This window comes from Neovison vison, chromosome 6 (assembly GCF_020171115.1).
Source record: "Neovison vison isolate M4711 chromosome 6, ASM_NN_V1, whole genome shotgun sequence".
Classification (NCBI taxonomy): Eukaryota; Metazoa; Chordata; class Mammalia; order Carnivora; family Mustelidae; genus Neogale; species Neogale vison.
In genome coordinates this window covers 1,283,487-1,311,163 of record NC_058096.1, presented here as the reverse complement: position 1 = coordinate 1,311,163, position 27,677 = coordinate 1,283,487, and the positions used below count along the sequence as shown (strand labels likewise).

Here is a 27,677-nt window from a genome sequence, read left to right as displayed (position 1 = left end):
AAATAAAGTTCCTAATGCCCTCTTACTATATTTTTAGTGTGAGACTTTGGCACGGTAATTCTGTCCTGGGGTCTCTTGCTGCCTGACACCCCCCCGCCCCCAAATAAAGCGCAGCTCGTGGCTGGAACAGCCCCCGTGCGGTTTCGGTGCGGACGCTGTGGGGCAGGAGGGGGGCAGGGTGCAGCGGGGACGGTTCGTCTGTGCTCCGCGGGCCTGGGACCTCCGCGGGGCGCCTCGGTGACAGGAAGTGGCCGTGTGTCTGCATCGCTGGTCCCCGCAGTCAGCATCTTGTCCATCTTGTCCGAGGAGGCTTCCTGAGTGACGTGGCGGGCACCTGCCTGGGTGGACGCGGGCCCATCCTCGGTGTAGACGCACAGCGGGGTGGGCTCAGCCGCAGAACCGGCTTCCTGCACGGGGAGTTCTCAGAGCAGCCCCAGAAGGCACGGGCCCAGCGCGCAGTGACCCCTCTGCGTCCACCCGACCCTCCGTGGTGGGCCTAGAGCCCGCTGAGCCTGTCAGGGACGCCTCGAAAGGACCGCTCCGCTCCGTGGCAGGGGTGCCCCATCAGGGTGGGCACCCGGCTCTCCACTACCGTTTCCGGGGCCTCCTCTCTCTCCTCTGTGTGTTGGGATTAGCCCGGCCAGTGTCCGTCTGTGTGTGGCTGCTAGTCTGTGTTATTAATGCAGGTTTAATGTCTTCCTTTTTCCCCCTCCCATTTTCTTTGGGCTTATTTTGCACTTATTTTGTTCTTCTGGGCTTATTTTTGTTCTGAGGTGGGGACTCATGATTTCCCCCCTTTTCTAAAAGTGTGAGTGTTAGGCTGTGCATTTCCCTCTGGTGTGCTGCCTTACTGCGCGCCACATGTTTCCATGTAGAATATCTTTGGTTTTTAGGTTTAAATATTTTCTGGTTTCTGCTGTGATTATTTCAACTGTGGATGCCTTAGAAGAACACCGCCTAACTCACAAACGCACGGAGGCCTCTCTGGTTATCTTTGCATGGGACGCTGTGCATGGTGCAGTGGGGGGCCGTGAGCTGACCCCCACCCGCGGGGCCCCACTGTTCGCTAGGCGCGTCCCGGCGCATCCGTCGGGACACAGGCCTCCGCATCCCTGCTCTGCAGTGTGTTCCTGGCGCTGCTCCCTGCTCTCTGTCAGCTGCCGTCTGCTACGGCCCCCATGACCACAGCCTTCTCCGTCTTTGCCTGCCTTCTGTCACGCCCCTGCTGTCCCTGGGCCCAGCCCTCCACGTCTGTGACTCCGTTCAGTCCTCGCGATGCCATATGTGGCACCGTCCTCCGCGTGACCGCCAGGACCTGGAGGCCGCCCCACTCCTGCAGCTGCGGAGCCAGACGGCATCCCAAGGCCACCCTCTTGCCGACTGAACCCACAGCTCTACAGTCCCCGGGGTGTGTGGCAGCTCCCACTGCCCCATTCCTGTTCGTCCTGCTGATGCTTTGCAATTGGCAGAAGCTATCCCCACGTGAGTCCGGCTCCCCCGGGGCAGCTGTGCTGGGCTGTCCTGGGCCTGGTCCCTCCGGCTGACATCAGGGCTCCGACTTCTGCCCTCACTCTGGGCCAGCGGGTCACAGCGTGGGCACTGGAACTGGCTTCTGTGAGCCGCGGCCGTGTTCTTCCTGCTGGTTCCCTTCTCTGTACCGTCAGACCTTGACTGGTGCGGTGACATCTGAATTCTTCCGCACATCGTCCTTCCTTGGACTGTGGAGGCTCCGGGTCCTGCTCTTGTTCCTTGTTGGGGGGGCGCCCTGTGTCTCCTGTACACCCTCCAGCCAGGGCAGGAGCTGATGGCCAGATTACCGAGCAGATGGGGGTGGCGTGGAGGATGGGGCGGGGGCCCGGCACTGCCTCTTCCTTTATTCTCCTCAGCCGGGAGTGGAGACAGGACCCGAGGCGCTCACGGCTCAGTGACAGTGTGCGCAGACCTCTGTGCTCGGCCCCGACGCCTCTGTGCCGGACGGGACGAGCCCAGGCTGCGAGGCCGTTGTCGTCAGTCACTGTCAGCCCGGCGACAGCAGCACGGGACGTGGGGACCGTGTCTGAGACCTGTCCTCACAGGCCTGCTGACATGTGTTACCGACGAACGGAGTCACAGCTGAGAGATGTGGGGCTTAGAAACGGGTCACTTCTGACCCTGGAGGCCCCACAGCCAGGGCACGTGGCCCCAGGAGGTTTGTGGTGACTGGACTAAATCTGCAGGTAGGGGCCCCTCCGCGTTCGGAGATGCACCTGTCTACACTCGCTGCCGGCCTCCCGGGCCCGCTCGGGGACTTACTCCCTCTTCCCTGTGGACACAGCTCTGCGCCGGGGAGGCCGCACTCCGGACTCTCCCCTCATGCGGATATCGGTTTGTTTCCCTAAAAGAAAGTGTCGACATTGCGTGTTTAGGCTTTGTCAGTACATAAGCGTGTTGACATGCTCCCTTTAATGAGCTGTGAGTTGAGAACATCTGTGCCGAGAGGAAGTGGCGTGGCGACGTTTCTGTGACACACGCGAGGCCCGTGTCTTCCAAGCCTAGGTGGGAAGGGTCGGGGAGGCCCGCGTCCGTGCGTTTCTGATGTCTGTACGCATGCTTGGGTGCGTGCCATGTGTGTGCATGTGGCCTTTTATCTTCCCGAAGATGACAGGTGCGCAGGGGGTTTCCCCGGAGGCCTCCCTCCGCAGCTCGTGGGTTGGCGCGCGTTTGCATCCGGACGCGGCCGGCGCGGGCGTGCACACCTGCCTCTCGTGAGCGTCGGGCGGAGGCGAGGCTCATGGCTGTGCACCTGCTGTAGGAACGCGCGGAGGACACCAGAAATGACTCAAGCTTCTATTTAGAATGAGGACTTTTAATTAACAGTGTTTATTATTAGAATTCTCATCTGAAGTGTTGAGCGGGTGAAGTGATTGGGTCTTTCTCTTGCACAGAGTGAAGTCTCTCCAGCCGGGCATGGCGAGCTCCGGGAGTGACTGAAGGAGACGGGTCCCTTGGCTCCGCCTGCACCCGGGCCGCACTGCCCAGGGTCCGAGCAAACACAGACGCTACACAAATCTAAAGGTAAGGTACAAACTTGCAAAATCCTGCTGATGTCTGATGGACTAAGAAACACCTTTTGCTTGATGTAAACTGATGAATTAAGGCTGTTTGCCTCTTCAAGTGTGTTTTCTTAGTAACTTACAGCCCAGATTGCTGGCCGGGCTCGTCATCTCCGGGGACTTCTTGCAGGGCCCGGCGCCGCTCGGGGTCGGTGCGCTGCTGCCCCCGCGTGGCCGTGTGGCCAAGAGCGGCCTCGGCGTCCTGGCCCCACCGGGTGCTGCCGCGCCTCCTGCCCGGCACCGAATTACGCTTGCTGGAAGCTTTTTACCGTATGTTAGTGCCTTTGAGGTGATTAAAGGAAAACTTATTTAGTACTTACTTGTTTGGTGACTATTATGTGATTCAGCATCTGCTTTTGAGAGAAACTGAGGCAAATTTAAAGTCCCGATGAAGTTAATCCTAAGATTAATTTGCGGCTGTGGAGTGACTAATTCGACGAAGTTGGGTTTCCAGCATCCAAGAGGACTTGTCGTGGGGAAGAAGCATGAGGAAGTCGCCGTGGAGGCTGCTGGACGCCCGTGCTGGCTCCCCGTTCCGCAGAGGCTGACAGGCGGCCGGCGACTCGGGCGACCGCCGCAGGAGTGGGCGCTGAGCTCGCGGTGGGCAGGGGGTGCCTGCCGTCTGGGGGGTGCGGGTGCACCCACGTCTGCCGGTCGTTTCGAAGTCTGGACGTGTGGGAGCGTGAGGGGACGCGCTCCCAGGGGAAGGGAAGGTTTGCTCTCTAACCGCCGGCCCCACCCCCAGCCCTTCTGGCCCAAGAGGCCTGAGATCGTGGAAGGGGAGAAGTTCCGGTTACTTCCGTCCGCCGCGCCGGTGGGGCGCCTTCAGCCCCAGCTCTTCCGTTAGCCGGATTAGGGGCATGAAATCAGCGTCCCTGTAGCTAGAGGGTGTGGACAGGTGGTGAGTGGCACCGAGCCGCTGAGTCTGCGGGAACCACCGTCCGTCCGTGTCGCTGGGGGCCGTGCAGTCGGCGACAACCTACATGTGGTGCCGAGGCAGCGAGCGCCACGGTCTCTGTGTCCCGTATGCCGGACGGCAGGTATTTCTGTCCCATGAAGCCTGCACTGGGGAAGGGAATTATTCGTGATCCGTAGAAATAAATTGTCCTTAAAGGCATAGGAGCAATACCGAGGCCTGAAGGAGGGCTGCGGAGCGCGTGCTGCAGAGCGAGGGGCCGAGCAGTGGGCCGCACAGTGACTCGGAGGCCTCCTTCCACGGGTGCTCCTCCGTGGCTGTTCCAGCTGCAGAGGAGAGAGGTCGTATTTCTCCCATAAAATGAAAGCTGATTTGGCAACACATAGTTTGACGTATGACACCTTTCCTTTTCCAGGGTGTTTTGGGAAGGAAAGTAAGCCCGAAAGCGTCTGGCCGGCCCGAGCCTTGCCTGGGTGTGCCACTGCCCCACAGCCCACCAGGCCCTGCGGCTTCCCCAGAAGCCCGGGGCGCCTGGCGGCCCCACAGCGCATGGCTTCATTTAGTTCCACGTGTGCTCGCTGCTTTTGCCTGCCTCGAAAAGATGGAGTTGTTTCTTGTGTCTTCTTTTCTAAAAATTTTAAAAGATTTTATTTATTTATTTGGCAGAGAGAGAGAGAGAGCACAAGCAGGCAGGCAGGGGTGCAGAGGGAGAGGGAGAAGCAGGCTTCCCGCTGAGCAGGGAGCCCGGCCACGATGACGCGGGGCTCGACCCCAGGACCCCGGGATCATGACCCGAGCTGCAGGCAGGCGCTCCACCGACGGAGCCCCCCAGGCACCCTGTTTCATGTATCTTACACGTGAGCGTCTGCCGCGGTTGGGGCAGCTGGGGTTTCGCCTGAGGACCACCTGAGCTCTCCCCGGGGGCTCCCCCACGAGAGGGGCTGGGGAGCCACGACGCTTGTGCTTTTCATCACCACCACACCCGGACACTTTTCTGGAACAAATATTTATGAACTCCCCCGTGGTACTCTGAGTGAGGATGACAGAAGGCGCTACTTTGTATCATTCTCATCCTGTAGTTTTAAAGAGGCATGTAGTGCCCACGCCCAGTACATAACACAGGCCCCTTGAGTCATCCAGTGCATGGCACCCGGTACTCGGGCTCAGCTGCGGGCCGGGGACACCGAGGTGTGCCCTGTGGGGCCGGCACCTGCGGCCGGTGGCTCACCTCCGGCTACACCTGCAGCCTGCGTGGTTCCGAAGGACGCCGGCCCGCTCTTGCCTGTCCCCATGTGGCTGTTCCGTGTTTTCATGGTCAGGTGTGCAAAGACCAGAGAAACGCCTCGTGCTTCAATGTAAGATCCAGTGGGAGTCTGGGCTGGGGGCTGGGGGGCTGCCTTCCCCACCGCGTCAGTCCTTCGGTGCAGGAGGCTTCTGTGTTTCTGGGACCGCCCTGCGTGTCCCGTGGCGCCCTCGCCTGCAGAGCGCCGGAAGCACCCAGCACGGTGGTAAGCGGCCAGCAGGAGGGTGTTCCCTGGGAGCCTTGGGCCCAGAGTCAGCGGCAGTACCGGGTGGTGTCCCGGACGGCTGTCCCATGGGGCTGTCCCGCAGGGCCTCCTGCACTGTGTCTCCAGCTCACGGTGGAGGCGGCAGCGGGCTCCCGGGAAGCAAGTGACGCGGGTGTCCACGTGACAGTAATCCAGGGGGCGTGTTCCACCAGTGAGGGCTGTTGCAGTGAAGGTTAATGCTGCAGTGGCACCGAGCTTTGGATTTTTTTTTTTTTTAAGATTTTATACATTTGTTTGACAGAGATCACAAGTAGGCAGAGAGGCAGGGTGGGGGTGGGGGTGGGGGGGAGAGGCAGGCTCGCCGCCCAGCAGAGAGCCCGACCTGGGACTTGATCCCAGGACCCTGGGACCATGACCCGAGCCGAAGGCAGCGGCCCAGTGAGCTACCCAGGCGCCCCGAGCTTTGGATCTTTATGGATCATGGCAATAGCTTGACCTTTTTTCCTTTAAAGTGGTCTCGTGTGTGAGGAACTGTTGGGCACAGATGACGCCTCCATTTAGAAGCGTTCCTGAACTTTCCCGGACAGTCTGGCTGTGAATGAGCTGTGATTCTCTTTTTCTGGCATTGGTCACTGTCCCCGAGAAGGTGTCTCTGTGGGTCTGGCCTGGTTCACGGGCCTTCGCCGGACAAGGTGTCGGTGTCTCTGCGGTGCTGCGAGCTCGGACCCACGGCAGTGGCTGCGGTGGGAGACACGTCCTGCCCAGAGTCCCGGCCTCGGGGATGCTCGTCCTGCCCAGAGTCCTGGCCTCGGGGATGCTCTTCCTGCCCCGCCGCTGGCACTCGTGGGCTCTTGTGCGGTGGAGCTGGGGAGCCGGAGTGGATGCGGCCCACCGGGGTGAAGCTCCGCATCGGGTCGCGGCCTTGGCTTGGATGGCCCCTGCGGGGCACCATGGCCCGCCCTGGGCATGTGGCGAGAGGCGGAGCTGCTTCCAGGGACCCGATGGCCCCTCAGACGGAGCTGAGCTTCCCGCATCCGGGCAAGGCCCGTGGGGAACGCGCGCCCCGGGGCAGGCGCTCCCGCCCAGTGTGGCGCGGTCCCAGGAGATGCAGGGCGCTTGGTGGGCGGCCGCTGGCCCTGCTCCGGCGTGTGAAGCCAGTGGGACGGCGCTTCAGCTGGCGGGAGGCGCTGTGGGCCGCGCGGGCTGTGAGGCTCCCGGCCCGGAGAAGACGGAGCTTTCTGTGGAGGCTCTTCCCAGGGCAGCGCTCGCAGGGACCCCGGTGTCCTGTGGGCCACATCACGCTGAACGGAGGGAAGGTGAGCGGATGGACTCTGGGCCCCTTGCCAGACCCGCGCCCACGGGCAGGTTCCAGCAGGTGCCGGGCGCCCCCACTGCAGCTGCGCGGAGAAAGCCGGCGCCGCGGGCCTCCGTCTGGGTTCTGGGATCTGGGGGCCGGAGCATGGGAGGACCAAGGGTGGCTTCCCTTCTGGACATCTCGAGGAGGGGGCAGGGGTCTCGTGCTCACTGCAGAGCTGCTTTAGAGGCCTGGGAGGGGGGCTGGGACCTAGCGGGACAGTGGTACCTGCTGCTGCCCTGACAAAAGTGGAGGCAAGAGGGAGGTGGCTTCCTGGGCTGCAGCGGAACCCGCTGGAAGGGTGCAGTGCTGTTTTCTGTGGGACGGGAGCACCGGGCAGGGGTACTGCTGAGCAGGGGCTCGTGGGGGCACTCCAGTCACCCAGTGCGTCTCTGACTGTGGGAGGGGGTGTGGTGGGGGTAGAGCGGAGGGAGAGGGTAGGAGTGTGGAAGGGCAGGGCAGGGCCTGGGTGGATGCCTGTCCCGCGGGGCTGACGCCGGGTCTGTGTTGTATCAGTTTTTATCCAAGTGATGCCTTCACAGGCAGGTCACCTAATTCAGGCTTTTGATGAAAATCGGCCATCCATAGCCTTCACTTTCCTCTGATGTTTTTTAAAAGTTGTAGATATTTATACCTCGGGGTTGGTCAGTGTTAGGACCCGCTGCCTGTGACAGAGCCGCAGTTCAAGGGGCCCCAGGAGCGAAGGCTGCCCCGCACAGCAGCCGTGCTCGGGCTCACAGGCTGGGTGAGGTCCCAGCTGTCCCGGCCCGACTCTGCTCTGTGTGTGGCCCGTCACGTGTGAGCTCACCTGCTGCTCTCCTACGGCGACAGGGCGTGCGCGGATGCCATCTCGAGGAGGTTCCCAGAAGCCTCCACGCCACACTTCTGTGCTCATCCCAGCAGACACGACTTCAGTCCCATGACACGACCAGTCCCGGGGGGCTGGGAGTGTCATTCTTGGTGACGCGCCACGTGGTGCTCTGCCTCAGAGGAAGGAGGGACTGGATGTTGGGAAGGCGGCAGTCCCTGCCGTACTTTCGTTTTTAAATGATAACTTGGCTGGTTTGTGATTTATGTATTTTAGACGTTATCTGTTGACATTCAGTTCAGATACCAGCAGCTTGAGCTCACGTCACCCTTTTTTTGCCCTTCTTTGTTGTGTTATTTGGGAATGCTTTTGGCTGAAAGTCCCAGAATGCATGCCCTACAGTGTCTTACAGAGTGGGGATTTATTCCTTCACTTCATAGTGAAGAATGCAAATGCAGGTTTTTGCTAGAGTTGGTTGATAGTGCAGCCGTGTCAGAGGTCTGGATCTGTGTCTCACTGGTTCTCCTAACCCTTCTCTCATGGTGCACTGTGGCTGCTGAAGCTCCAGCCATCACATTTGTAGTCAACGCAACAATAACTGGGAATGGTCAGGCAGCATGGCCCATGTCTGTCCTTTTCATCACGGCATTCCAGAAACCTCCATCATACTTTCATTTATAGCTTCTTGTCTAGCACTGTGTCCTGTGGCCAGCTGTTGTCCCAAGAGACCCTGAGAACACGAGTGTCTGACTCTTGTAGCACCCCTGGTGAAGGCGGGGAGCACGAGGCCAGGCAGCCCGGACTGGCAGCCACGCTCTTGTACTGCTTGTCCGAGGAAGCGGTTCTTTTTTTTTTTTTTTTTTTTTTAAAGATTTTATTTATTTATTTGACAGAGAGAAATCACAAGTAGGCAGAGAGGCAGGCAGAGAGAGAGAGGGGGGAAGCAGGCTCCCTGCTGAGCAGAGAGCCCGATGCGGGGCTCGATCCTAGGATCCTGGGATCATGACCTGAGCCGAAGGCAGCGGCTTAACCCACTGAGCCACCCAGGCGCCCCAAGGAAGCGGTTCTTAACCCTGGAGCTCCGGCTGCCTCCCAGCGGCCCGCTGCGTCAGGCGCGTGCAGACACCTGCCCTGCCCGTCACCTCCTTCTCACTCTGCTGCTCCGCAGGTCTGGGTCCCTCCCGCTTTCCTCCTTTTACATAATCAAAGCAGAAAACTGTATTTTCTGTCCTGTCACCAAGCGTCCATCCGTTTCCAGTTCGTAGGTGGTGTTTGTATTATGACGAGGAGTGAACGTTCGTTAGAGTCAAGTAAAACGTGTGTGGTCGCACCCCCCCTCCGCCCGCCCCGCGCCCTCGCTGCCGTGTGCACAGGAGAATGTTAACGTGACTCCTCTTCTCGCTCTCTCTGCTCACGGCGGACTGTGGTGCCACGCTGGAACATACCTTATCACTGGGTCGATTGTGCCTTTCCGGTGCACGTTTCCTTCTCCTGAAGCTCACGTCGCTGCGGCCGGAGGAACAAAGCGGGCAGGAGCGTGGCCCTGCCCGTGGCAGCCCTGCGTCCCCAGGCCCCCTGCTCGGCCTCCGCGCCCAGCCTCCTGGTCTGTGCGCCGGGGGTGGCGGGGGTGGCGGGGGTGCTGCGGCGGCCACGGGCACGGGGGGCCGGTCTGGGCACGGCTGCCCGTGGAGCGCGTGTCGTGTCCTCGTCGGGTGAGGACCCGCACGCTCCGTTACTGCCGAGCCTTGTCCGCTCGTTCTGTTCGCTGGAACACATTCCTTCCTTCTCCCTGAAATCTGCGTGTTTTCTGTCGTACCTCGAACCGAGACCGGATTTCTGTGCTCTTCAGCTGCACTAGCTGAGGTGGGATTTACACAGGACAAACGTCACCGGCTTCAAGCGCACAGTTTGCCGTGTTCTGACAAGTGTGTGTGGTTAGCACGGCCCCCGCTGCAGCCAAGACGTGGGCCCCGCCCCCCCGGGGTCTTGGGTGTTCATGGTCCCAGCGGGGCCTGGTCTGAGTGTGCATCCCGGGCGGGCGGCAGAGCCGGCTCCTGTGACCCCCGGAGTCGCCGGCCCCGCAGCGGACGACTCACCACTAGGCGGTGCTGTGGGGCCGCGCCGGGACGCCGAGCCGCGGCCGATCTCCGGTTTTCCAGGCATTTCCTCTGTGAACCCCGATGCTGGGCTCCTTCCGAAAAGCTTCTGCAGGGACGCCTGGGTGGCTCAGTGGGTTAAGCTGCTGCCTTCGGCTCAGGTTATGATCCCAGAGTCCTGGGATCGAGTCCCGCATCGGGCTCCTTGCTTGGCAGGGAGCCTGCTTCTCCCTCTGCCTCTGCTGCCTCTCTGTCTGCCTGTGCTCGCTCTCGCTTCTCTCTCTGTGACAAATAAATAAAATCTTAAAAAAAAAAAAAGCTTCTGCTTAATGGGTTTATTAGGACCATTTTTAGAGAACCCAGGAGGTCAGGGTACGGAGCATTTGTAACTGATTTGGTTCAGTGAGTGGTAGGATTTGTAAATTAGATTTTATCAGTTTATAAATTTAACAATGATTTATTGAGTCTGTGGAGGGGCCTGGAAGACACAATTTCATACATCTGTGCCAGTATTTAGAAAATCAGTACTTTGTACAGTTTACGTGTAACATGATGATGTGATTTTACTATTTTAGAATAGGCAAGATAAAATGCAAAAAAGCCTATACCACCAAGCTCTGAATGTGTGGCGGTAAAACCCAGCAGAGTTCGTTTTGAAGGTCTGATGGCTTCGTCCAGCGACCCCTGAAGGAGACCCGGGAGCCAGGGAGCCGCACAGATGAGAGACCGTCTGGGCAGGAGGGAGCAGGACAAGGACGCCAACCCAGGAGAGCCCGGGCTGGTTGGGCAAGGCCACGCTCCTTCAGGGGACTGTGGGGCCTGCCGGACAGATGACCTCCCTCGTGCCCGCCCAGTGACTCCTGATGGACACCGGGCTCCCGCTTCTAGAAGAGGCTGTAGATATGATTAGGTGACATGTCAGTTTGGTGACCTGGGGCTCAGGCTAAGTGTGTCCATTTGGGGGCCGGTTGTCTTGTTTTCAGTCATGCTGACAGGTTGCCGGTTTTGGTAAGAGAAGAGCGGCTTGTGGACGTGTGTTTCTGACGTGCACTGCAGAGTAATGTCAGTATTTGAGTTTTAAACTCTCCCTTCTGTGAACCCGGTCTTGCACCTACTGGACCTTTACTGGCCGAAGGTCAGTCCCGTTCCCACTCTGCCGTCCTGTCCTTCTGCACTGCTTGTTCTTCTCTGGGGGGGCAGCAGTGGGGACCGGGTCCTGGGGGGGCCGGCCTGGCCAGGCAACTGCCAACATCTGGGATGTCATCCAGGGGCAAAAAAGTCCTGACTCAGATTCTGCCCACAAGGCACAGAATTCTGGGATTCTAGATGGGGGGGGGGAGTCAAGTGTGTAGAGTTGCCTCTGGGCAGAGGGTTGGGGGTGACTGCTACAGAACCCCCCCTCAGTGTTGGTCCAGGGTGCACCCCACTCTGCAGGCTCAGGGTGATGGGCCGCTTCCTGCCCACCACGGGCCTCGTGGCTTAGAGGTGGCTGTGGGTCCTCAAGGGCCGTGTGCACCTGCGTCTGTGCAGACAGGCCATGAGGCCCGGGGCCGCCTGCCCCAGGACCCTGGACTTGGTAGTGGAGGTGCGACGGCGCGTGTCAGGGCCTCGGCAGACCCACCTGTTCTGTTTGAACAGTGTCTCAGAACTCAACTTCGGGGTCACATTGCCCTTCTCCTAGAACGTGGATGTCCCCCCTCACTGTCCTCTGGCCTGACTCTAGCTCCTCAGTAGTTAGATTCTCTTGGTCTAGACTCCCTTAGAATTCTTTATTCATGGGCTTCAGGGATGTTGCTGAGAAAAACATGAGTTTTCTTTGCTTTTTATCACCTTTTGCACACGCGGGGGCATCTTCCAGTGGCCGATTCGGACTTTTGTTTCTAGCTTCTTCCATCCTAACGAGTGTTGTCCTGGTTTGCGTGTTCTGGTCTGCGGACCCACAGGCTGTGTGGCTTTGGCTCATGCACTCCGTGGGCCCAGGCCTTCGCGTCTCTGATCCCCTTGTCATGGTTTCTTCTCCGTTGACTCTCGTTTGGGTTTGCAGTCGGACCGAGCACGCGTCCCTGCCCTGCTTGTCGTACTGAGGTGCGTGCTCCTTCCTTTCTCCACACGTGTCCGAGTTAGAAGCGGCCCGACGTCACCGCAAAGAGCCGAGGCCGGCCGGCGGTTTTCTGCCCGAGGCTGAGTAAAGTCACTTTGCCTTCTTTGAAGGACCAACCACTTCTACGTTATATTTCAAGACGTTTGTGTTTTGTTTTGTTTTTTTCATGCTCGGTAACGATAAGCGTTATTTTTAAAGGCTGCTTCAAAAACGCCTGCCTGTTTGAGCCACGGCTACGCATTGCATATGCCAGTTCAGTTTCAAATTTATGTTTAGGCTTGATCTTCAGTGTGTAGCTTGGGTTCAGAGCTCGCCCTGGCGGCCCTGGGCCTGCTGGATGGGAGTTCCTGTCGCCAGCATCCGTCCACGGGCCACCTGGGCCACCCACGGGCCGCCACCCGTGGCTGCTTCCTTAGCTCTAGGTTGCTTTAGGCTTCGGGAGCTAATTTTAGGGCCTTCAATTTAAGTGCCTTTTTTCCCCCTGCCAAATCCAACATCTGCTGTACTTATTTGAGAAATGTATGTTCTGATTTTCATTTAAAATTCCTTGATAGAGTTACTGTAAAAGAAAATGGAAAAAGCTTAATTGAATTTACGATCTTAATTGAGCGGAGGAATTTTGTGAGCAGACGTAAACTATACTTATCTCCATCTGTTTGAACCCATTTTCATATAGGAAATAAAGATGTGTTAATTTAAAGAAATATGTATGTGTTATTTTGACTTAAAGTTGTGAGGAATCGTAACATAGAAAGAAGTAGAATCGAGCAGTCATGGTTTTGCTTTAACTGGGCGGCACTGGAGTGAGGCGCTCGGGCCCCGGGTTCCAAGTGTCCTGGATTCTGAACCGTGTTCTGCTGCTTACACGGTGTGTGACCTTGGGTGAGCGGTTCTGCCCTGTGGCCGAAGGGCTCCTTTTTATAAAGCGGCAGTGCTGATGGAATGATAGCGGCCAGAGCTCGCTGGGCACCGTGTCCTGCACCGTCTTCTCTTGACCCCCCAGCGAGCCTGGGGCAGGTCCCATCACCGCCTTCTGTGTTGTACTGAGGAGTCTGAGGAACCAGGAGCGTAAGAACTTGCCCAAGGTTCCTGGGCTAGCAGGGGGTAGGGTGGGCCTTGGACCAGACAGATTTGCTTTGGGCTTTGTGCTGGTTACTGCTGGGCTGTAATCGTGGTCACACTGTACAGCTGTATGGACTGTGCACTGCACAGCTCCATTCCAAGACTTGCGTGACATCCTCGATGGCTGTAAAACAGATGGCGGCCGTTTCTAGGCTGCCCTTGCACAGGCACTTCAGAGGCTGGCATTTGTGAGGTGTAAGTGCGCTGACCCGTGTGTGGTATCTGGGAGGGGACAGTTCCTGGTAAAGTCGTCCTCCACACTGTGCCGTAGTGGCTGCTCCCTTGCAGGCTTCTGCCCATCCTTCCCGTCCCGTCACTGCCCGCGGTGGTGCCTTCGTGGCCCAGTCCTGGCTTCTCCTGGGCTCTATCTGTACTCGTGACCTGGCGTGTCAGCCACATGCACGTCTGTCGGCCTCGGACCCTGGGTCTACCCGCCGTCTCTTCCTGGGCATCTGCATTGTCTCTGACTTCAGACGGCAAACTGGACCCCTGGTTCTTCACCCCACCTGAAGCCTTCCCATCTCTCGAGACTCTCGGGCCACAAGCCCTGGCCATCCTGTGTCTTCTCTTCCCTTCTAGGCCACCTGTCTGCTGTCCCTTAGCATGTGTCCGGGTTGGTTATTTCTTGCCTCTGCCATCATGTGCCCTGAGCCATCGGGTGTGTCCGCACCGGTCTCCTGACAGGACCCCTGTGTTAGCCCTTGCCCTGCATCTGTTCTTCACCAGTGGCCAGAGGCTAGGACTAGGCTAAAGCTCCTGGGCAGAGGGACTGCCAGGTCCCTGCACTGGCCCAGAGTCCCTGGAGCTGGCCTTTGGACCTCCTGGTTTTCACCTCCGCCAGCCTGGCCTCCTGACTGTTCCTGGGCTGTGCCCGCTGCTGCCACGGAGCCTTTGCCTGTATTCCTCGACATCGTCTTCCAGGTGCCTCCTGCCAGTTCCTCGGACCGTCAGGTGTGTGCTTCTCTGCTGTCGTCCTCAAGACCCAGAGAGACTGCTGCCCTCCCGCGCCAGTCACCTTCTGGGGTGACACCTACTCCCTCTGACATACGAGGCCAGTCGATGGCTTGTGGGGCCCCTTGTCGCCTGTCTCTCTTCCCTCCATGAGCAGAAGCTGCTTTTGTTCCCTGGTGTGTCGCCAGCACCTGCTCAGGCCTGGCCCTCACTTAGCCGGTGCTCACTGTTCGTTGAAGGAATGGATATTTGCTGTTTTCATGCTAACAGATCGTTCTGAGGCACTTTAATATGAAGTAGTGCCACAGTTTCCCACGTGTTGATTCTGTGTGGTAATAACAGACTCATTTCACAGACTTCAGCGTTCTAATGGAATCAACTCCTTTTGCTCTTATAAGAGAAAAATAGTTCTTAAGAGTTTTTTTCATAAATTAATGTTCTAGGAACATTAAATTTCAGAGTCTTTACTCTGAGGACATGGATAAAAATAAAATTAATGAGGTACCAGGAACGTCAGATGCTACATAGTGTAGGGCTTTTTATGACATTCTCCTAGGATTCAGTACTGTTAACTCGCAAAGATGCGGCAGCTGAAGTCAGAAGCAGATGTACTCGTGGAATAGCGAGTTATAGCACGGTGGACATGGGGAGATGGAGAGGAGAAGGGAGCTGGGGGAAATCGGAGGGGGAGATGAACCATGAGACTGTGGACTCGGAGGAACTAACTGGGGGTTTTGGAGGGGCGGGGGGTGGGGAGTTGGGTGAGCCGGGTGGTGGGCATCAAGGAGGCTCGGATCGCATGGAGCACTGGGTGTGCTGCATACACAATCTTGGAACACACGTGAAAATTAAATTTAAAAAACAAAAGAAATGGATGTACTTTTACAGTTGCAGAAAAGATCTTCAAAGTATCTCTTTAAATTATGAACTGTCAGTTCGGTCATTGCCGAGACTGTATCTGGGCACTGAGTCACTGCCGTTCTGCTGGGAACTTCTTGATTCTCGTGAACGCAGGATTCTGTTTTTATGCTTTTCTTAAGTGATCGTAAAGGTAGAAAGAATTGGGAAGAAGGAAGAAACAACTGAGAGGCGCAGAGCCGGGACCTCACGTCGACTCTGGGAGCGTCCCCATGGGGCGTGTTCTCGGCAGCGGTGCAGGCCCCCGAGGCTGGGGCACCGTGGGCCTGGTCCTGCTCGTGGATTCTTGGCTTCTCTGACTTTCAGGAAAGCAGAAAACACAGCACTTGTCATGGCAGGAAGCTCTGCTGTGCGCTGGCTGGTGTCCTGTGAGGAGGGAACCGTGATGAGCGTGGGGCGGGCAGACTGGGCGACGGCTGCCTCATCGAGCGCGTCGTGAGCGCGCAGAGCGGGTGCCGGAGAAGGCCGCGCGGGGCGGTGGTCAGGGCCAGCTGGCCTTTCGTTTTATAGCCCGTATGTGCCCTTTAGTTAGAAGGAGATGAAGCAGACTTGGTTCTGTCCGACCGTGCTGGCCTCGAGAACGGTACTGCTGTCCCGCTTGTCCCCACGGGAGGGAAGTTGATGACGTCATGGGGAGGGGGGCCAGAGCCATCGAAAGATTGTACTACTCACGTTTTCCTGGAGGAGGAGCCGCGCCGCGCAGGGCCGTATGGGGAGCATTGGTCTTGGTCTGGAGGCAGAAAGGAGCGAGGGGAAGGCCTAGGTAGGCCAGAGTCTTCTTGGGGTTTCCATAGGCAGGGCAGGGCCGGGCACGGAGACCGCTTACGCCCGGCACTTTGAAGAACTATGGCAGGGTCTGGGCTCTGCGTGGCCTGGTGGCCTTGTCCCTGACCCCTGCGTGGCCTGGTGGCCTCGTCCCTGACCCTGGAATGATTCAGGGCAAGGGCAACCCTGGCTTGACGTGACCATTACAAGAGGAAGTGGGGGGGTCATGTGCGTAGGAGGATGCAGTCCTGGCTGAGCCCTGGCGGGGGGGCGTCTCTCCCTGCGTGCGGAAGGCTCCCATATGCTAGAGCATCAAGAGACATAAAATACAGGAGATAGGACTTTCCCCGTGACAAATGTGTGCCCACGAGACAAATACAGCCTCTGAGACAGCAGGTAGAGCAGCAGCCCCCGCGGAGAGCCCGGCGCAGCTGACCCAGGACACCAGGACACACAGACGTCCAGACGTCCAGACGTCCAGACGGTACCAGCAGAGGGTCTCCCGGCAAACCCGCCGCTGTGGCTTTCATCGCGTCAGCTCTCGTTTCCAAATTCATGTGTAAGGACGGCAGATCTCCTGGGCTTGGTTTGCTGCGTTGCCACTTGCTGGAGCCGGAGGAGCTGCACACGGGCTAGCGTTTTGGCAGCTGTGCCACTGGGCCTGGACGCACTGCCAGCCCCGTGCTTGCTGGGGCGTTCGGGTCAGGGCAGCCGGCCTCTCACGCCAGCCCCCGACTTCCCGGCTTTATGGTTTCAGGTCGCCCTGATTCATGCTCTGGGAACTTTAGATCTAGGAGTGTATGCGAGCTTTTCACTTTGCAAGTTTTTCTTTTTATGAATGGTGGTGTGTCGTGATGTGAAACATTGTTGTCTCCTTTAGGTCAGGGTTATGATGGAGATGGAGAAATTAAAATTTTCTCCTTTCCAGGGCGCAGAGAGGAAGCCTGTGCCAGTTTGTTCTGGCCCTGAGGTGGCTCACCAGGGCTGTGCCTGTGCCTGGGGCAGGGCAGGCCCCCACCGGGAGGGAGACCAGGTCCCAATGAAAACCCTGATGCAGAAAGAGAAAACATTGAAAATGGGAGTGTCTCTGATAGCGGGGGACACATTCCCTGTTTTTGCCTGATGTCTTTGAGCATTGTTTCCCCAGATGGTCTCGTCCTAAGGGATCTAGGCTCCAGACAGCTCCTTATCGCTTACCTCTTATAAAAACAGTCTGTTTGATTCGATCTGGGCTCTCCAAGACTCTGAGAGTGCTGAGCTCTTCCCGGGGTCACAGGGCTCCAGAAGTTCCAGCTTGCTTGCTTCAGCTCCCATCAGGAGACCCTGGGGCCAGGGCCCATAGCTGCGCCGACCCGCCTGCGCCGGTGTGCTCCGGCTCGTCCGCCGCGTCTCCAGCCCAGTTGCGCACGGCGCGTGACCACGTGCAGGGTTAGCCACCCAACTTGTTTCGGTGCGTGGCAAGGGAATAATTAACAAAGAAACTCATGGAGAAAATACCCAAACAGATTTTAAATACAGTAAGTAACTTCATATTTTAAAATAGGTCCAAAGAAATTTTCTTGTTTCGTATTTAAAATAATTGAAGAAAGTTTACGTTTTCCTTTTCGTGTTTTGTTTTCCTTTCCTTTTCGTGGTTTCCTCCGTGGTTTCTTGGTTCTCAGTCCCCTGGGTTGCTTTAGGATTCCTCCGTCGGGGATAGACTGCATCCGAACTCAGCGGAGGCTCCGAGCCCCCAAGTCCCGGGTGGCAGGCCGGCCAGGTGCACGGTGCCGGCGGGGGCTTCCCCCAAGGCAACGTGTCGCAGGAAGCAGTGACGCCTGTGGCGGCTGGCTGGAGAGAGGGAGGCTGTTGGATCTTGTTTTACCACAACCAGCTGTCGTGGGTATTTCAGGCCAGGCCTTTGCGGGCATGAGAAATGCGGAGCCGCAGGAGAGGGGGGACATCCCGGCCTGGTGGGCACCAGGCCCCCGCACTCCTGCCCGTGCGCTGGGCCCGCACGCTCCTCATGGGAGCCGTCTGGGCGTGGACACAGACAGTGCCCCGACCCGACGTCCTGGGGCCCCACACCTGCTCGCCTCGCCAGATTGCAGGCTGCCCTTTCCTCGTCCTGCCCCCGCTTCCTTCCCGCGGCTCCTCTCTGTCCCGGACCTTCCCCTGCTCCGAGTGCGGCTGGCCTGGAGGCCGGTGTCTCCGTGGCCCCCTCCCTCCCAAACCCAGCTCCCAAGCCGAGAGTTCTCTGCTTTGCTGAAGAATCTGCGCCATGTGTAGGGGAAGCCTTTGCCAGAAGCTTCTCCCCTGGTCCCAGCCCCAAGGCCGTGACCACCTCCATGAGTTTGCGAGCGACAGAAACATACGGCCTCCAAGTCCGAAACGCTGTCTGCTCTTTTATCCAAAGGATTCAAAATAAAACACATAATCAAGTTTAAAATATATAAAATTTAAGTAGATTTCTGTCAAAAATGCAAATTTTGCTAAACAACAAACCAAAACATTGTAATTTTTTCATGTTTTCAGAAAATGTCTTCACAACTATCTATTAAAAGTAAGTTACATAATATAAGTTACCGTCAATATCAAATTTTTAAGACAAAAGTATTTAAAGAAAGCTGGATTTTTAATTTAGTACTTTGAAAATTTAGTTAAATGGCAGGAATAATTTTATGAAGAATGACACTCATGGCGATTCTGGTCACCCCGAGCGGTCTGGGCTTCAGCGCACCGTGGGGAGAGGGACCGCTTCGTGGGGGAGAGCGCCCCTCTCTCAGGAGGGTGCCCTCCGCTTCGGCTGGGACCTGCACGAGCGTGTGTGCCTTTGGGGGACCGTGTAGGCAGGCGGCTGCTGGGGGGTCCTGGAAAGGGGCTTGGCTCTGCAAGAGAGAAGAGCTGGGCGACTTCATTGTCTTCCCTCTCAGCCAGTCTCCCCCACGGACGTCCTCCCCCGTCTGGGCTCCCCCGGCACAGTCCCTGATCGGCTGGCTTTCGGGTGCCGTGGTCTTTTGTTCCAAGGACACAGAGCTGTGATCTGGGATAGTGTCCCCCTGGGGCCTGATCCGTCTGTGTCGGACAGGAGGAGGTTGGGGCTGTGCGTTGTGCTGTGTCAGCCCTAAATGCTGGGTCCCGGACACAGTCCCCTGGGCGCAGGGGACGCCGTGAAGGTTCAGTGTCTGCCCGCCCGGGGTGCTGAGCCTGCGGCAGGGACAAGCTGTTCCCCAGCGGAGGAGACAGCAGCACGTGGGCCGTCTGGTGGGCACAGCAGGGAGGAGGAGTGGCCCTTGACCTGGGGCTCCTCTGGGCACCCACACGCTTCGCGGGCACTTCTGTGGGTCCTGCGGCGGCTGGCCGCCGAGCCTCTGCGCTGGGTGCGGTGGTAGCCCCGGGCTTTCCGCAGCTGTGTTTTGCACACTGTGCTCCTTCCCTGGTGGCTTCCCTCACTGCCGTGCGAGCTCTGTCTGTTTTCAAGGTGACAGAAGCCTGTCTAAGGCGAGACTTGGTGTGTTTCTGTGGGGATTCCTGTTCCCCTGGAAGGAGTCCCGGCACGTCTTTCACTCCTTCCCGTGGTGTTGTGTCCGGGAGTGCGCGGAAGGGTTAACTGTCACACGTCACTGCTGGGTGGTGTGCTCCGAAGGCATTGTGGTGTCCGGGAAGCCCTCATTCTGCAGTTTGAGCAATGAGCCTGGGACGGAGGAGGGGCTGCTTCTCCGAGCCGGTGGGGGGCCGGCCGCGGGTGCTGCCGCTCTGCGGGCCCGGTGGCCGGGGGCAGGGGCAAGGCTGGGGCCGGCCCGGGCTGGTTTCGCTCGTCGGTACGGCCTCCCTCATTGCCGGGACTTGGACCACGGGGACCTTCTTCAGCATCGCGGGGCGTCGCTGTAAACGGAGGCGGAAGAAGCGCTCTGAGAGGAAAGGTAACTCGTTTCGCTTTCATTCTAGAATGGGAAGTGCGGGACCTCGCACGCGACACGGAGACGCTTTCTGGGGCGCACGGCTTCCCGGGGAGCTTGTCTCCTGGGTGCCGGCTCCTTCCCAGCAGCCCTTCTGAAGTGCCTCTGCTTTCTGTGCTGGCTTTTATAGAATTTGGGGCTAGTTTAAATGCGAAGGTTTTAAAAGACCCAGATAGAAGTCATTTTAGCTCCAGGGTTTGGAGTATATTTTAAGGAAAGTATTTATGAAGCCTTAGACGGCTGTGGCTTTGGGTATCAAAGATCTTTCCTCCTGAGACGGTGCCTTGTGGTGCCTTCTGCTCTGCTGCCGTCCTTCATTCATAACTTTTCTAACCTGAAAACTGCTCTTCAAGCTGTGGAAATAAGGCTGTGGCAGCTGTTGTTAAAACTGCTTTTGAGGGGCACCTGGGTGGCTCAGTGGGTTAGGCGGCTGCCTTCGGCTCAGGTCATGATCCCAGCGTCCTGGGGTCGAGTCCTGCATCGGGCTCCTTGCTCGGCGGGCAGCCTCCTTCTCCCTCTGCCACTCTGTCTGCCTGGGCTCACTCTCCCTCTCTTTCTGACAAATAAAGAAATAAAATCTTTAAAAAACCCCAAAAAACAAAAAACTGCTTTTGACAACACAGAGAACAACTTCCTTGCATTCGACCCCGGGTAGTTTTTAGCCTCCAGTTCAACCTGATGTTTTAAGACATTGAAAATCTCTGTATCTTTCTTGACACCAGACCTAAACATTGTCCTTGGCTGTAAAGATCACACCGCACTGGCGTGGGGCGCGTCGTTGCCGTGACGGGTGTTGAGGGGGTGCCGTCCTCGTGTGCTCCGAGCCACCTGACAGTGTGTTTTCGGGGTAAAGAGGCTTCTGGCGAGGGAATCGCCTGCTGTCCAGGGAGCCTCTCTCTCCGGCCGTCTCCTTCCTGCCACCCACGGGTAGGGCCAGGACCCAGCTGTCACTGCCCCTTCACCCTGGGGCTGTTTTGTGGCAGAGACATCGGCCCTTCAGGGAGTGAGGTGAGCCGGTTTTCAGTGAGGCCTCCCCGGGAAGAGAAGAAGAAACCGATTTTGGAGCAGCGATCTGAGATGACAGCATCCTGCTGAGTCTACGGAGATGCGGAGATGGGTCCCGCAGAGCTCTGTGCCTGGGCGCAGTGAGGGCTTTGCGATCTGCCGACTTCGGGGGTGCCGTGCCTCCGTGTGCCTCCGGGACACACGGCGCCGTCCCGGGGGACGCGTGTCTTCAGTGTGGCTGTCACAGACCCTGCCTCAGGCTGCGGTGTTGCTCTTTGTTCCCGAGTTAAGCATCAGAAGCTGAATATCCTTAACTCGAGCCATGGAGAAGGGGGACAAAGACAAAAAGCAGAAACTGCAAGAACTTTTGATCAAATGCCCTAAATTTAGGCTGGCCGCTGTTTTTTCTATGGCCCTTCATCACTAAACATTTAGTTTGGGGAAAATACTGAAAACTACAGGAATAATGGTTTTGGGGGGGAACTTGCTGTAATTCAAACGGTTTGTGAAAATGCTTCCTTCATGCATTCTAGAACCACCTTCTTCAGTAGAACAGTCACCCCCAAATAGGCTGCGCCGTCAGCCGGCGTCCTGGGAGACCGAGCGCGCCACAGGGTACGGCACTGCAGCCGCGGGATCGGCCGAGCCGCGTTCGCCGGGCGCTCCTGTGGGCGCAGATTTGCTGTGACTGGCGCCGAGCGGCGGGTCGTGTGGTGGCCGCCCTTCTGCCGTTCAAAGTGATCGGTCTCGGCGCTGGGCGACCATCCGGCGAGGGTTGGACTCTGGGGTTCAGCTCAGGTCACGATCTCCGGGACCTGAGATCGAGCCCGTGTCAGGCTTCATGCCTGGTGGGAGGTCTAAATCCGCTGGAGACTGTCCCTCTGCCCTTTCTCCTGCTCCCGTGTGCTCGCTCGCTCTCGCTCTCTCAAAATAAATGAGTAAATCTTGAAAAAATAAAAACCAGTATTTTTAAGCTTGGCCATTCCATTTATACCACATGAACCAAGTTTTACAGGATGTACGGCATCGTCTCTTAGTATTACATAATTTTAAGATGTTCCGAATCATGTGTGTTGAATTTTTCCTAAGACTGGTATAAGGTGAGCTTTTTCAACATTTTTTTTAGAGAGGCAGGGGAGGGGCAGAGGGAGGGGCAGAGAGAACATCTCAAGCAGGCTCCAGGCCCAGCTTTTTCCAATGGAATTATTTTTTTGAGAACACCAGCAGCGGGTTACTTGTTGGCTTCAGGGATGCTAAGATTTCAGGGATTTTTCGTGGCTTCTCAATGACCCACGGAGTTACTACCTCCTCTAGGGCAGGGCATGGGCTGTTGACTGGGTGAGGCTCCGGTGGTTAGATGAGCCGTCAGAAGTTACGGCTGGAAGGGAACCACGTGCAGCTCAAGTGCTGACCAGGCCCCCCGTAAAGCAGATGCTGCTGGGACAGGCAGGTGCTGCGTACCACCCTCCCTGGGCCCTGGCCAGCCCTGTGACGGCATCTGCTGCCTTCTTTCCAGGGCTGGCACAGCTGCTGAGTAAAGACACGTTGGGGCGGGGGGTCGGGGGGGAGACCCAGAGCCCCTTCCCCCCATCATTGTGTGAACGAGCTCTGTGTTCCGGATCAAAGGCTTTCTCGGGGAGCCTTTTGTCTCAGGTGTGAGAACCCCCTACCTGGGCGCAGGCCATCTGACGACCCCTGTCACACGGGCCGCAGCTCTGCACCGTGCGGGTCTGGGGCTGGGCCCTCCCACGTCCCAGGGTGGAAGAGGAAGCGGGGTTTGGGCACCTTGTGTAGCCGCGGAGACGCAGACCCGTAGAGGTGTGCTTCCTGAGCACTGTTGGAGGACGGCACGGAGGTCTCCCTGCCCTCGGTCCTTCGCAGAGCGAGGAGATGCCGCCGGCTGTGGGCCGATGCCCGCGGGACCCGAGGAGCGAGCAGGTCCCTTCCCTCGCGGCAGCCCTGGCTTCACCTTGCTGGGAACGTGCCTCTCCATAAGGTGCAAAGCACTTGGCAGCTCGAGACGCAGGGTGGGAGGCATTTGTTCACCCGTCTGTCCGTCCAGCATCCGCCCATTCACCACTCGTCTACCCCGTCAGCCGTCCGTGTGCCCGTCGGGTGGTCCGTCTGCCCGTCCACCAGTCTGCTCACATGCTCGTCCCTCCATCCATCCGCCCATCTACCGTCCATCCGTCCGTCCATCTACTCACCCGTGACCCACCCACCTTCCCAAATGTTCATCCGTCCGTCCGTCTGTCGGTTCATCCATCCGTCTTCACACCTGTTCACTCATCCACCCGTTCATCACCGACCCACCCATCGTCTGCCCGTCCGTCCGTCCGTCGGCTCACCCGTCTGTCCCCGTCTGTCTGTCCGTCAGCCATCTTCCCACCTCAGCCATCCGTCGACCCACCCGTTCATCCGCCTGTTCATCCACGCGTCTCCTCACTCACCCCTCATCTCTCTGTGCGTCCCTCTGTCTGTCCATCCAACCTTCCTTCCTTCTCTCCATACCACCCACCCATCCGTCCGTCCGTCCGTCCGTCTGTCCATCCATCCGGCGGGCGCCCGTTAGAGCCTTGTGTGCTGGCGCTGGGGATTTGGGTACGCACAGGGCAGGTGTCGGAGCCAGGGCGGCGGTGGCAGAAGGACAGCCCGGTGTTAAGGCTTGGGGTCTGCTCTGGAATGGGCCATGGTGGATGACGAGGGCGGACGTGTGATGGAGGCTGCTCGGCTCTGTACCAGGGAGGAAGGGACGGACCTTCCAGTCTCCGGTCAGAGTGGCAGTCCCCGTGCCTGCCAGGGAAGGACACGTGGCAGGACCGCCACTGAGCCCCGCCCCCGCCAGTGAGCAGCAGTGATGTATCGAAGGCCCGGGTTTCCTGAACCTGCTGTGCCAGACGTCCGGAGTGTCTCATGGCCTTCACGCTGAGGGGCTTCCCAGCACACGAGGGGGCCCCACTCGCTGGAAGGGGCTGCTTCGGCTAGCGGAGACATTCGGAGATAGAGCCGCGCCGGGCTGGCGGCAGACACTGTAAAGGAAAACCCAGGGTAAGATATGTGAGGTTGTTCTCGGAATACTGTGGGACGGGCATGGGATCTCGACCGTGCGCCTTCCTCGCTTCGTTATTACTCTTCGTGCGCCTTCTTGTCTGCTTTTCCTTTGATTCCAGAAAATGAAGCGTATTTTTCAAATAACCAGGGTTTTAGTGAGGCTGTGGTAACAGAGCAGACAGGACTCCAAGTGCAGTGTGACTGTGTGTCCGTCTTGAAGGACAAAGAACGGTGGTAAGAACAGTGCTTTGGGAAGGTTTCTCTTCCCCTCCTCCTGGTTCTGAGCCGGAGATGTGACTTTGTGGTTCTGGAATCCGGCTTCAGCCAGGCGTGTGCCCTCCCTGAGGTTGTCTCGCCGCGTTGAGGAGCAGGAGAGGCAGCCAAGGGCGGGGGAGGGCTCGGAGGTCTGTGTGCGTGAGCGTGCACACACACGCACGTGCGCGTGAGGGGTGTGGCTGGAGGCACTGACCGTGGGACGGGCCAGCCCAGTGCTCAGACACAGCTGGCCCACTCAGGGACTCAGGCCTCTTTCCTTCTTTGACAGAAGGTTCCGGAGTCACCCTGGGGGTCACCGCCACCCTGGTCCTGCAGAGAAAGATGGGCAAGAACTCGGGCAAGCACTCAGGAGGCCACGTGGCCAGGCCTGGAAGCATAGCCACAGCATGGAGAGTGCGGCGGCGGCCCAGGGCGATACACCGTGTCTTTGCCCGCCACGTCACACGGCCCGCCCGGGGCAGGTAGCCTGGCACCACCGCCGGGGAGGTCTTGCCCGGCGCGCTTATGCCCGCTGGCCCAGCGTGTTCTGAGGGGGCCATCATCCCCCAGCCGCCGGCTCCGTCCCGGGGTTCTTGCTTGTCCTCTAGGGCCCCAGCTGACGTGGCGAGGGCAGTGTGAGAGCCGGCGACCGTCTGAAGGGTTTGCTGGGGGCCTCACCAGCCACAAAATCTAATCTTGGGCAAACTCGTTTCTGTGGGTCTGCGAGGAGTGGAATCGGCGCGTCTAGCATCGTGTGTGTAACGGCGATACTGAATGCAGTAGGTGCCTCGGACTTACGGCGTTGTTCAGGGTTTAGAATCCTTCGGTCCCTGTACTAGTGACATCATTTGACAGAGGCTCCTGGGGAGCTGGGCGGCCGGCCCAAGGTCGCTGAGCAGCCGTCCCCGCTGTGCCCCCAGGTAGCCAGAGTGGTCGCTCCTTCCCCGGCGGTCCCACGGCCCATCGGCTTGTCCTCTCCCGAGCAGGTCCTGTTCTGCCCGTAGCTCAGCTCTGCCCTGTCCCTCTGAGCTCTGACATGATGCTGAAGTCCGCGGGCGTCCGCTCTCTGCCGAGCACCAGCGGGAAGGGCATGTGTCTGTCGGCGGCGGCCGCGGGTCGTCCCTGCTGGCTTCGGATGGGGTCTGCCGCGTCCTGGCCCACTTTCAGAGTCTGTGGAGGAAGCCGCGCGCCCGTGTGTGTAGAAGGTCGGCCTAGAATAAAAATTCTGCTTTTCTCATTATAGAAGCAATGTTTATGGCAGGAATTAGGAAGTACAGACGCAGAATGAACTTTATAAAAAAGCAAAGGCAGTAATTCTTGTAACTAAATCTTTGACTATAAGGGTAAGTCTTAATAGTTTCCTCCAGTTGTTAGAACCGGGCTCCGAGGGCGAAGGCTCGTGGCGCTTGAGCCTTTGTGTCGTGTCGTTACGGTGGGAGCCCAGGGACGCCGACTGTGCCGTGGGCCCTCCCAGCAGCCCCTGGGAGGTCAGCACCCTCTCGCAGACCCCTCCCGACTCCGGTGCTCGAAGCATTTCTTACGGCCCCGGCTCGCTCCCGCCCAGTCTTGCTGAATCCTCGGAGGGTTCTGCTCTCGGGCCGCCAACATGGAGAAGGCCGGAGCCTCCTGCAGCAGGCGCGGCCTTGGCCTTTGTGGGGGACCGCTTCCCTGTAGCTCAGCCAGCCTGTGCCTTTCATGCTCCCTGACCGGTTGGCAGCGGACGTCTTCCTGGGCTCACGGCGAACGAGGCGGAACTGGAAAGCTTATGAGAGCCCGTCCACGTTTGTCCTTTTGTAAGCTCTGTTCTGTCGCGTACCTTTCCTTAAATCAGGTGTCCGTCCTCGCGTCACTGACTGTAGCAGGTCCCTGAGAGAGGGCCGGGGAGACGCGCGTCTGACTTTCAGGTAGGCTGGCACAGGGAGGTCACTGAGGCTTCAGGTCAGCTCATCGAAAAGGTGTTGCCTTCTGGCCCGGGGGCTCCGAGTGCCTGGGTGTGCAGGGAGATGCACGGCCACGTGTCCAGGGGACTCGGCTAGAGCGGGTGGAGAGGTCAGCTTTTCCGGGAGGCGCCGGCCCGCCGGAGCTGGCTGCCATACCCACCAGCTGCTGGCCGAGGGGCCGGGGCTGGGGAGCACAGGGGCTCGGCTGTCGGAACCCCAGAGCAAGTTGCCTCGGTGTTCTGTGTTTGCGGGCGCCGCAGTGTACCCACTCGCTTCCTCCGACGTGGCGGTGGTGCCGGGCGGTGTGGGCTCGCTGACCGTGGCCGCTTGCTGACCCAGCTGCTCCGCTCTGTGCGGCTTCCCCAGCGCTCAGCCTAGGGAACTGGTTACCTGGAAGGGGGAGAATCGAGAGTTCATGTGTCTAGAACCCGGGTTGGCAGGAAGTCTGTCTGGGTGGGCCTCCAACACCTAATGTTAGGGCTTTCATCACAAGGAAGAATGGGTTTTGTTGGCCGCTGGTGTCTTAGTTGGGGCTGGCGTCCGCCTGGCTCTGGTCTCACCCCCTCTGGCCTGGCGATCACTGAGGTGTCAGACGCGGAGTTCAGGGCTGCTCTGGGAAGGTCAAGTTGGGATGTGACTTTGAAAATACATTTCTTGGTTCCCCAGAGATTGCCAGTAATCGAGGTTTCTCCCGTCTGCCGTGGGACTTGTGGCACAGACAGAATCATCCCCTGCGTTTGTCGGCTGTTGTCGCGGTATCTGGTGTTTCGGTGACCGTCTGTCTCCCGTGGTGCGAGTCACCAGCAGCAGCCTCGGGCGCCGGCACGGGGACGAGCAGGAGGGGGAGGGCCTGGCCGTGCCGCCGCGTCCAGATGCTGCCGCGTCTGGATGCCGCCGGCGGGGCTCAGGGGCTCGCCGCGTGCAGGCCGCGGGCTGTGCGGGTCACAGCAGACCCTGGCCTGAGGCCGCAGAGCTGAAACTTGAAACAGGCACGGGGGCCGGTCACCCCAGCGAGTGGCGTCCTGCAGGCCACGAGCAAGTGGGTTCTGGGAAGCTTGTCCTCCCGCAAGGCCTTGACGGCCCATCTAAGAGCGAAGTCGTGGCTGCCGGGAAGACATTTCTCCTCTCACGCCCACGGGGACCACGCTGCAGCTGCTTCGGGTTTAAGGACTCGAGGGGCAAGGGGGTGTGTTTCATCGTAGACGCGTTTCACAGACAGCTGCTCAGAGAGCCACAGGCGGCCGTCGAGATGTGGTCCGAGGGCTGGGGACTCCCCAGGGGGACGCCCGTCCTCCACGGCAAGCAGCGCTTTGGCTGAGCGCCGCCCGACGGGGGGTCGCAAGCAGGGACCGTGGGCTCTGAGGCCTGGTGGGAGGGAGGGGTCTTCCCCGAGAGGAGCGCTCAGGGGGAGGTGCGGCCTCGTCGCGGTTGGGCAGCCAGAGCCCCGGCCGGGGCTTCCGAGGCCCGCGGCTCCCCTAGCTCCAGCTGTCGCGAGCCCAGGGCTGTGCCACCGTGGAGGGAAGAGCGCACCTGGGAGCGGAAGTCGGCGTGCCGGGGGCAGGCTCTTGGCCGTGTCAGGAAACCCGAGACAGTGGCCGCTTATTGGTGAGTGGAAGCCGGTAAGCAGATGCATGTTGGAACTCGGGGACTCTGATCTGGACATGGCTGTGCGCACCCTTACTGTCTGCTTTGTGTCCGCCGGCTTGTTGCTGGCCTGGTTTCTGCTCAGGGCACCCGGGCGGGGCAGCTCCTCTCCCGGTGCCACCACGCCGAGTCGGGCCCGGCTCAGCGGCTCGGGCTGTGTGGGCTCTAATGAGGTCTGGATTGTTAACAGTAGCTTCTCTGTCTTTGCACAAG

General features: G+C 58.8%; 1 protein-coding gene across 4 annotated transcripts in view; it reads left to right on the top strand.

Moving 5' to 3' along the window:
• Positions 1-27,677, top strand: part of ADARB1 (adenosine deaminase RNA specific B1) — a 132,070-nt gene that overhangs the window by 50,321 nt on the left and 54,072 nt on the right. For all 4 annotated transcript variants that reach the window (XM_044250798.1, XM_044250796.1, XM_044250797.1 and 1 more), the window contains exon 2: positions 2,925-3,054. The gene's annotated coding sequence lies outside the window, so the exon portion shown is untranslated. The remainder of the gene's footprint in view (positions 1-2,924; positions 3,055-27,677) is intronic.